The following is a 10,398-nucleotide window of genomic DNA, read 5'->3' as shown; positions in this document are numbered from 1 at the left end:
ATCATCGCTGATTAAAATCCTGGAATTCCCAACCTAAGAGTATTGTTGGGAGCAGCTCCACTGCATGTACTGTAGCGGTTCAAGAAGAATGCTCACCACCACCTTCTCCAGGGAAAACAAGGACAAGAAATAAATGCTGGCCTTGCCAGCAATGGCCACATCCCGAGGATAGATAGAAAAATCTTTATTATTTCCCCTCATTCAATATCGACAGGCTTTGTTGCATTGTCTTTGTACTGATTGACATATATTTCTGGTCTGCTGACAACCTTCTCTTGGCAATGTACATTACAACCTACATGGTCCATTTTATATGCGTGTCTATATACAAGACATCCCAGTTATAGCTTTGATCTGAAAATCAATTTCAATCCAAATTGGAAGAAGAAAATAAATATTTATGACAGACCATGCAACATTAAGACCTTTGAAAATGATGGTTCAGATTTAATCAGATTTTGTCTTTTCTTCGGCAAAAGCAACAGCACAGGAGAAAAAACAACCCTGGACACAATTGTGCATTCGATGGATTTATTTTGGAAAATTCTAATGGGAATTGAGACAAAGTCTGATTTGGTTGGACTTCAGAATTCATTAGGGTCCAGTTTAAAGACTACTCGGGGTCCCCATACTACCTCAATAAGCAACAATGGCAGTCTGATTCATCGGAGAAACAGATATAATGCTGCTGTACCTGCTCATGCCAAAAGCTTTACTTAAAACTGAGAACTCATTTGTATGAATAAACGGAGGCTGGCTCCAACATTGCCTCAAACCCCTCATTTAGATTTGCGAAGTAATTGAGTTCAATATTTCAGAAGTAAATTCAATTTGTTCAGAAGCTAAAAGAATCCTATCCCGAAGGAAGCAGCACTCTCTTGCATGTAAAAGAAGTGCGATGGCAATAGCATGTAACGTTGTCAGCCTCTCCAGAGCAATACATGACAAATCAAGCGAAATCAATATATTTAACCCGGCTGATACGTTAACTTTTACAGCAGCGTGTTCTGAGTGTTGTGGCACTTTTCCGACACACCCAGTTTTTTCGTTGTGCTACTCGTTTCTCGATGGAAGCACACTGCATGAGTGAAGTCCAGGGTTGTGCAGTTTTTCTTCAAGGACTCACCTGCAATTAAGAAAAAATATTCTTGAGCAGCAGCATGGCTCAGTATATAATACACGATCTTCAGAAACAGTCGGTTGTAGTTCTATCCCCGCTCCAGGACCTAAGCACAGTGTCAGCTGTTGCTCTGTGAGTAGCACACTCGCCTCTGAGTCAGAAGGTCATAAATTCAAGTGCCACTGCAGGGACAGGAGCTCATAAATCTAGGCTGACATTCAAGTGCAGTGCTGAGGGAGTGCTGCACTGTCAGAGGTGCTGTCTTTCGGATGAGACATTAAACTGAAGCCCTGTCTGCTCTCTCAGGTGGATGTAAAAGATCCCATGGCACTATTTCAAAAAAGTGCAAGAGATTATCCCTGGTGTCCTGGCCAATATTTATCCCTCAACAAACATAACTAAAACTAAAACAGATTATCTGGAGATTATCACATTGCTGTTTGTGGGAGCTTGCTGTGTGCAAATTGGCTGCAACGTTTCCCACATTATAACAGTAACTACACTATAAAAGTAGTTCATTGGCTGTAAAGTGCTTTGAGACGTCCAGTGGTCGTGAATGGCTCTATCTAAATGCAAGTCTTTCTTCTTTTTTTTATTGTCTAGGCTGACACTTAAGCGGAGGAGTCTGAGTGCCATCTTTTTGATGAGACGTTAAACCAAGGCCCCATCTGCCTGTTGAAACAAAAAACAGGTGAATATTTCTGAATTTCTGAGTAGTTGAACTCAATTTGAAATGAAATAGATTATAAAAGGAAGAGAATATCCATCTTTTGACATTATGGGAATTAATAACAGCAGATTTAGTTTCTATTTTGATGCATTTATATTACTGATTTTTTGTGGCTTTGTTATACCCTGTATTTGTTAATATACCTTTTTAAAAATATATATTGTCTTCTAGGAAACAAAACAATTTATCAACCTATCCATTGGCTAAGGCCATAGCTGCTGTCGTATTCTGTCAGAAATATGGCCATCATTTATCAATGACAAGTGAAGTCATAGTTAAAGCAGAGGAAGAGAAGAGTTCACTCACATTTGAAGCCGAGGAAGAGTTGTGGCTATGGGGAGAGAGAAGGGCAATGAGGTTAGTTTTTGATGAATGTGGCAAAAAGTCAGCAAAGACTTTAGTGGCAAAATGGCCTCCTTCTACATGGTGAACTTCTATGGTTCCACAAAATGGTTAGAGATGAACATAAGTCTAGGGTGAGCATTTTTACAGAAGAAAGAAAAATGCCAAAAGGTAGATTTTCCACTTGTAAACCTGGGGATAAAACTATAATTGAGGAACAATCACCCATTATAGAAACAGTCACATTTGCACTTCCATTAAAATCAGAATTTGCACCCTGACAAAATCGCTAACAAATATTGATAAATCCATTATATTACTGTGTCAATATATTAACAAATCACTCTCACCACTCTTACAGTACAAGAATAGAATCATAGGCGTAGAAATTTGTATAGTTAGCACCTCCCATTAGTGCCCCTGGGGGAATCTAACAGGGCGCAAACAATAATCGGCATGCGCAGTGACCCGTTTTAGCCCCGGGTCGCAAACCGGGCCGCACTACACTCGTGTGGCAAAAAGTAAATGGGAGGTGGGTGCCGCCTTTTTTTGGGCCGACTTATCGGTCTGGCCTTTCCTTAGGTCTGCGCCACGATGGTGCAGCCTGGTACTCCACTTCTGTGCCGGTCTGTGGCCACGGTACCCTGCCCGTCGCCCCGCTGCAGAGCTCGAAGGGGAGTGCCACGTGCTCGTGTAGTGCTGGAAAATTTGCAGGCTTACCGCCCTGGTTCCACCCCCGAGAGGAAGTGGAGCATCCAACATTACACACCACTTCCTCTCAGGGGCGGTTACCCTATTTTGCAGCCGGGACAGGACTTCAATGTCGAGTGCAGGAATCCCACCTCGCCTCGGTTACTGCCCCCAAACGGGACGCTACCAAATTTCGTCCCCACATAGCTCACAAACTGGCCATTTGGCCCATTGTGCCTGTGTCAGCTCTTTGAAAGAGTTATCCCACTGCCCTACCCCATCCCCATACTGTGCAATTTATTTCCCTTCAAGTGTTTATCCAATTCCCTTTGGAAAGTTACTATTGAATCTGCTTCCACCACCCTTTCAGACAGTGCATTCCAGATCATCATAACTTGCTGAGTAAAAAAATTATTCTCCTTATCTCCCACTGGTTCTTTTGACAATTACTTTAAATCTTTGCCCTCTGGTTATCGACTGACATGCCAGTGGAAACAGTTTCTCTCTATTTACTCTATCAAAATCCCTCATAATTTTAAACACCTTTATTACATCTCTCCTTAACCTTCTCTGCACTAAGGAGAACAAACCCAGCTTATCCAGTCTCTCCACATAACTGAATATACAGAAGTCTGGTGATATTGAAATTAAAGAAGTCGAACTCGAATTTTCTACAGGATTCTTCCGATTTATCGGTGTAACTTCGGGAGTTTGGGAGAGTCTCTGAATTTGAGAGTTCAAGAGAGTCCGAGAGTTCGGGAGTCCGAGAGTTCGGGAGAGTCCGAGAGTTCGGGAGAGTCCGAGAGTCCGGGAGAGTCTGAGAGTTTGGGAGAGTCTGAGAGTTTGGGAGAATCTGAGAGTTCGGGAGAGTCCGAGAGTTTGGAAGAATCTGAGAGTTCGGGAGAGTTCGGGAGTCCGGGAGAGTTCGGGAGTGGCCCCGACCTCGGTGAGTTCGGGAGGTCAGGAGTCCGAGGAGTAGGAGGGCCGGAGATAGGCGAGGACTTCTGATGAGGATCTCACAGCCCTCGTCCGGGCAGGTAAGTGATTGGCTGATTGGTAAGTATCTCTCTTTTTCTCTTTAATTAGATTTTAAATTAGATAAGTTTAATTAGAGGGATGGCATGGCAGCTCATTCCCGTGGACTACACATCCTGTCGCATGTGGGAAGTCCTGGAAGCTTTGCACGGCCTAGACAACCATGTGAGCAGGAGGTGTCTCCAGCTTCAACTGCTCGAGCTCCGCATTTCGGAGCTTCAGCAGCTGCTGGAGTCAATACGGTGCATCCGCGAGCCTGAGAGCTACGTGCATAGCACGTTTCAGGAGGTGGCAGCTTAAAAACATGCAGATAGAAGGGAAGTGGGTGAATACCAGATGGAGGAAGAATATTAGGCAGGTAGTGCAGGAGTTCCCCCGTGAGTCCAACTCTCTTTCAAACCGATATTCTCTTCTGAGCACCAGTGAGAGCGATGGTGCCTCTGGGGAGTGCAACCAGAGCCAAGTCCAAGGCACCACGGGTGGCTCAGCTGCACAGAGGGGAGGGACAAAGAATAAGAGAGATGTACTGGTAGGGGATTCAATAGCTAGGGGAACAGAGAGGCGTTTCTGCCCACCGGCAGAATTTATGGAGCTAGGAAGAAAATTAAAGGGTAGGACCTCAAAAATAATAATCTCTGGGTTACTACCGGTGCCACGTGCTAATGAGTACAAGAATAGAAAGATAGAGAGGAAGAAAGCTTGGCTGAAGAGTTGGTGTAGGAAGGAAGGCTTTAAATTCCTGAGGCATTGGGACCACTTCTGGGGGAGATGGGACCTGTACAAACCAAACGGGTTGCACCTCATCAGCGCCAGGACCAATATCCTCGTGGAGAGTTTTGCTAGTGCTGTAGGGGAGAGTTTAAATTCGCTTGGCAAGGGGATGGGAACCTGAGAACAAATTCAATAGGGAAGGAAATAAAGCTGAAATTGGATAGCAAGAATTTAGAAAGCTAGTCTGTAAGACAGAGGAAATAAGGGTTAGTAAATAGTAATCAAGGAGGTCTTCCTGTGCTGAATGGTATATACTTCAATGCAAGGAGTATAGCGAATAAGGCGGATGAGCTAAGCACACAGGTAGACACTTGGGAGTATGACATTATAGCCATTACAGAGACATGGCTGAGAAAGGGACAGGTTTAGCAGGATATTTAGACAAGACAGAGAGGGGGTTAAAAAGGGAGAGGTGGTCGCAGTATTGATTAAAGAAACTATTACAGAGGTGAAGAGGGATAATATGTTAGCGGGATCATCAAATGAGACCATATGGGTTGAATTGAAAAATAAAAAAGGGCTATCACACTGCTGGGCATGTATTATAGACCCCCAAACAGTGGGAAGGAGATAGAGGAGCAAATATGTTGGCAAATTGCTGTGAAATCCAAAAACCATAGTGCAGTGATAGTAAGGGATTTTAACTATCCAAATATTGATTGGGATAAATATAGTGTGAAGGGCATAGAGAATGTGGAATTCTTAAAAATGCATTCAAGAGAACTTTTTTAGTCAGTATGTAACAAGCCAAACACGAGAAGGGGTGGTTTTGGATTTAGTATTGGGGAATGAAGCAGGGCAGGTGGAAGGGGTATTAGTGAGAGAGCAGTTGGGTGCCAGTGACCATAATTCAGTCAGATTCAAGTTAGTTATAGATAAGGACAGGGATAGACCAGGAATAAACGACCCAAATTGGGGAAAAGCTAACTTTGCTAAGTTGAGGAGTGATTTGGCCATAGTGGAATGGAAACAGCTACTTGTGGGTAAATCAGTGTTTGAACAGTCATTCAAGGAGGAGATCCGGAAGGCTCAGGCCAAACATGTGCCCTGAAAGAAAAAGGGTGGGAATAACAATTCTAAAGCCCCCTGGATGTCGAGGGACTTACAGTGGAGGATAAAGAAAAAAACGGAAGCTTATTTCATATACCGACGGCTAAATACTGTAGAATCTTTGGAGGAATATAGACAGTTCAGAGGTAAAATTAAAAAGGATATTAGGAATGCTAAGAGAGAGCATGAAAATTCTTGGCTAGTAAAATTAAGATTTTCTATAAATATATTAAGAGCAAGAGGATAACTAACTAAAGGGTAGGGCCTATTCGAGACCATGAGGGTAATCTTTGTGTGGAGGCGGAAGATGTTGGTATTGTTCTTAATGAATACTTTGCGTCTGTTTTCACAAAGGAAAGGGGGAATGCAGTTACTGCTATCAAGGAGGAGTGTGAAATTCTGGATGAAATAAACATAGTGAGAGAGGAGGTATTAAGGGGTTTAGCAGCTTTAAAAGTAGATAAGTCCCCAGGCCTGGAGGAAATGCATCCCAGGCTGTTGAGTGAAGTAAAAACGGAAATAGCAGAAGCCTTGACCATCATTTTCCTGGCTCTTTGGATTTGGGCATGGTGTCAGAGGACTGGAGGACTGCTAATGTGGTATCCTTGTGTAACAAGGGAGAAAGGGATAGGCCGAGTAATTACAGGCCTTACAGCCTAACCTCAGTGGTGGGAAAATTATTGGAAAAAATCCTGAAAGACAGGATAAATCTATATTTAGAAAGACAAGGATTAATTAGGGACAGACAGCACGGATTTGTTAAGGGAAGATTGTGTTTGATTAACCTGACTGAATTTTTTAAGGAAGTAACCAGGCGGGTTGATGAGGGTAGTGAGTACGATGTAGTGTCTATGGATTTTAGCAAAGCTTTTGATAAGGTCCCACATGGTAGACTGGTCACGAAGGTTAAAGCCCATGGGATCCAGGGCAAAGTGGCAAGTTGGATACAAAATTGACTTAGAGATAGGAAGCAAAGGATAATGGTTGATAGATGTTTGTGTGACTGAAAGGATGTTTCCAGTGGGGTTCTGCTGGGCTCAGTACTGGGTCCCTTGCTTTTTGTGGTAGATATCAATGATCTAGATTTGAATATAAAGAGTATGATTAAGAAGTTTGCAGATGACACTAAAATTGGCTGTGTGGTTGATAATGAAGAGGAAAGTCATGGACCGCAGGAGGATATCAATCTACTGGTCAGGTGGGCAGAGCAGTGGCAAATGGAATTTAATTCGGAGAAGTGTGAGGACTTTGGAAGGGCTAATAAGGAAATGGTATACACATTAAACTGTAGGTCACCTAAAAGTGTAGATGAACAAAGGGATCTTGGAGTGCTTGTCCACAGATCCCTGAAAGTAGCAGGCCAGGTGGATAAGGTGGTTAAGAAGGCATATGGAATGCTTGCCTTTATTGGCCGAGGCATAGAATACAAGAGCAGGGAGGTTATGCTTAAATTGTATAATACTCTGGTTAGGCCACAGCTGGAGTACTGCATGCAGTTCTGGTCGCCGCATTATTGGAAGGACGTGATTGCACGAAAGAGGGTGCAGAGGAGATTTACTAGGATGCTGCCTGGAATGGAGAATCTTAGCTATGAAGACAGATTGGTTAGGCTGGGTTTGTTTTCATTGGAACAGAGGAGGCTGAGAGGAGACCTCATTGATGTGTACCAAATTTTGAGGGGCCTGGATATAGTGGATAGCAAGGGCTTATTTCCCTTGGTGGAGGGGTCAAGTATGAGGGGGCATAGTTTTAAAGTGGTTGATGGAAGGTTCAGAGGGGATTTGAGGGGAGGCTTCTTCACGCAGAGGGTTGTGGGGGTCTGGAACTCAGTGCCTGGAAGGGTGGTGGATGCAGAAACCCTCACCAAATTTAAAAGGTGCTTGGATGTGCATTTGAAGTGCCGTAACCTGCAGGGTTACGGATCTAGAGCTGGTAATTAGATTAGGCTGGATAACCTCTTGTTGGCTGGTGTAGATACAATGGTAAGTACTGCAGCGAATCGAATATAGCCAGGGTGGACTAGTTTCAATCGCCTCGATGGGTTGGAGAGGAATTTTCCCAGCTTTCTTTTCCCCCAATTGGCCTGGAATTTCATCTGGTTTTTGCCTTTCCCAGGAGATCACATGGCTCTGGTTGGGGTAGAGTGTGAACTGTTTCAGTGCAAGGGGTGTCGCAGTTGTTTGGGGCGGACTGGTTGGGCTGGGTGCTCTTTACCTTTCCACCATTGTTCATCGGTTTATATGTAACCTTCAGGGCTGCTGACCGAGGGCCGTGTGGCTCTTTGTTGGCTGGCGCGGACATGATGGGCCAAAATGGCCTCCTTCTGCACTGTAGATTTCTATGTTTCTATGTTTCTAACTTCAATGGATCATTGGCAGAAACCCCAGCGATATGCCGTTTACATTGATTCTGTGGGACTTCTGCCAATCTTCAGCCGAAGTTACAGCAGGAAATCAGGAGAAAGCCTGTGGAACTGCTACCCCATGATCTGTAGCTATTTTTTCATGCGGGGCAAGGGGACTAGGCATGTTTTCCCCTTCTGTGCCCTGTGTATAGACTGCAGTCTGTGACCAGACCAGATATCCTGGAAGATCAATACAGATGAAAAAGGAAATCCGATTTTACGCCGTTCAGATTTTGTGAAATTGTTGAGCTGTACAGCCTTGTTGATTTAACTGTTATGATTCTAATTTTTGAAAGCTGTGTGGTGATATTTCAAAATCTTCCCATTGATTAACACCACTTACTTGTCTATTTTAAAGCTGGATCATTTTACAACTCAATTTTAAAACTCACAATGGTGCCTTGCTCTTTGGACATGATTGCACATTGTAGATTCCCACATTGGCACTGAGGTGGGCTTCAGTAAGAGCAAAGAAGGAGAACCTAAAACAGCCTCACTAAAGCTCCCCTTGTGGGATGGGTCTATACAGTGGAGTGGATAAAGGCTCAGTCCCTGACCATCAGCCAGTCAATAACTGAGGCCTACTAAGTTATGGTGATTAAGTAAGTTACATTCAGTTTTTCTCACATAGAATTTTTGTATTTTCTGAGAGATTTGTTGGTGTTTTGTATTCTGTCTAATTTTCATGAATGCCGGAAATTACTGGTCTGGAACAGGATCCAAAACATCACAGAAAAAAACATTGTTTTAAAGTTCCAACAGAGAACATGTTATAATTGAAATGTACAATGAAGATAGAAACATAGAAACATAGAAATCTACAATGCAGAAGGAGGCCATTTCAGCTGACAAAGAGCCACACGACCCTCGGTCAGCAGCCCTGAAGGTTACATATAAACCTATGAACAATGGCGGAAAGATAAAGAGCATCCGGTCCAACCAGTCCACCCCACACAAATGCGATATCCTATGCATCGCAACATTTTACACTCCATGCAGCCTCCTGGGAGAGGACCTGTGTGTATGATACCATGCACATTAAGCTGCGGACTGAGGAGAACAATTGTTCATGAATTATTTAACTTCAAATCAACAATTATAAAATGGTTTTCTAACAGGGATCACCTTCATTTCCTTCCTGCTTCCTCACATCCAAACTAGTTTGCTCAAAAAATCTTCACAGTACAATGAATTCATTTTCAGGGTAGGAAGGCCTTGTAATACATAAGTCATGTGACTGAGTTGAGAACCATTTATAGGTCCAGGTAGAAAAGGATGGGATTGTGTAATACTTTACTTTAAACTGGATTTTAGCTACTAAACAGAATTTAATTTGCAACTGCACATTTGAAATACATAAAATGGCTAAACTGTGTTATTTTTTTCAAAGTTATTCTTACTTTATTCCATTTAAATCATCATGATATCTTGCTGCCATTTGTTCTCTTTTAGGCCACAGTAACCAATAATATCAATTGTTCTTGCCAGATGGGAAGACTTTCAAAATTCAGCCCATCGGGTAAAGAGAGAGGAGACTGCAGATCACATGACTATAAAAGAGCATTGAAGGACCCTCTGTTCTTGTACGCATCCTCATTCAAGGTAACAGAATGATTTGAATTACTCAGGATAAGTAAATGCCATTTAAAGTATCAGATTTTAAGATATAAAGTATCATGTATTCAACCAACATTGTAGGAAACCCCCTTGGATTCTGAGCATCCCCTGTTTGATTATCTGCACTGCTCGTTCTGCCTGGCCGTTTGAGGCCGGCTTGAACGGTGCCGTTCTGACATGATTAATTCCATTGCCTGCCATGAAGTCCTGGAATTCAGTGCTTGTGAAGCACGGGCCATTGTCGCTGACCAAGATATCCGGTAGACCGTGGGCAGCAAACATTGCCCGTAGACTTTCTATCGTGGCAGAGGATGTGCTTGAATTTAAAATGTCACACTCGATCCATTTGGAATAGGTGTCTACAACAACCCAAAAAAAATTTCCACATGGATGCGTGACCAAGGCTTAGCGGGCCATGACCAGGGGTTAAGGGGGGCTAAGGGGGGCTTCCCTGGGCGCATTGCCCAGCTGGGCACACGTGTTGCACCTGCGAACACAAAGTTCCAGATCTGCGTCTATCCCTGGCCAGCAAACATGTGACCTGGCAATTGCCTTCATCGCGACAATGCCTGGGTGCTCATTGTGGAGTTCTCTGATGAACACCTCTCTGCCCATCTGGGGCATGACTACGCGGTTTCC

General features: G+C 43.4%; 1 long non-coding RNA gene across 1 annotated transcript; it reads right to left on the bottom strand.

Moving 5' to 3' along the window:
* Positions 1-467: 467 nt before the first annotated feature.
* LOC139232930 (uncharacterized) lies at positions 468-9,356 on the bottom strand. Its single transcript, XR_011588113.1, has 3 exons — positions 9,268-9,356; positions 2,157-2,181; positions 468-1,126 (listed from the first exon to the last, which is right to left on the bottom strand). It is a non-coding gene; the product is annotated as an uncharacterized lncRNA (long non-coding RNA).
* Between the last annotated feature and the right edge of the window lie 1,042 nt (positions 9,357-10,398).

Source organism: Pristiophorus japonicus, chromosome 20 (assembly GCF_044704955.1).
Source record: "Pristiophorus japonicus isolate sPriJap1 chromosome 20, sPriJap1.hap1, whole genome shotgun sequence".
In the NCBI taxonomy this organism is placed as follows: Eukaryota; Metazoa; Chordata; class Chondrichthyes; family Pristiophoridae; genus Pristiophorus; species Pristiophorus japonicus.
Note: the sequence above shows the minus strand (reverse complement) of the source record. Positions and strands in the feature narration are given on the sequence as shown.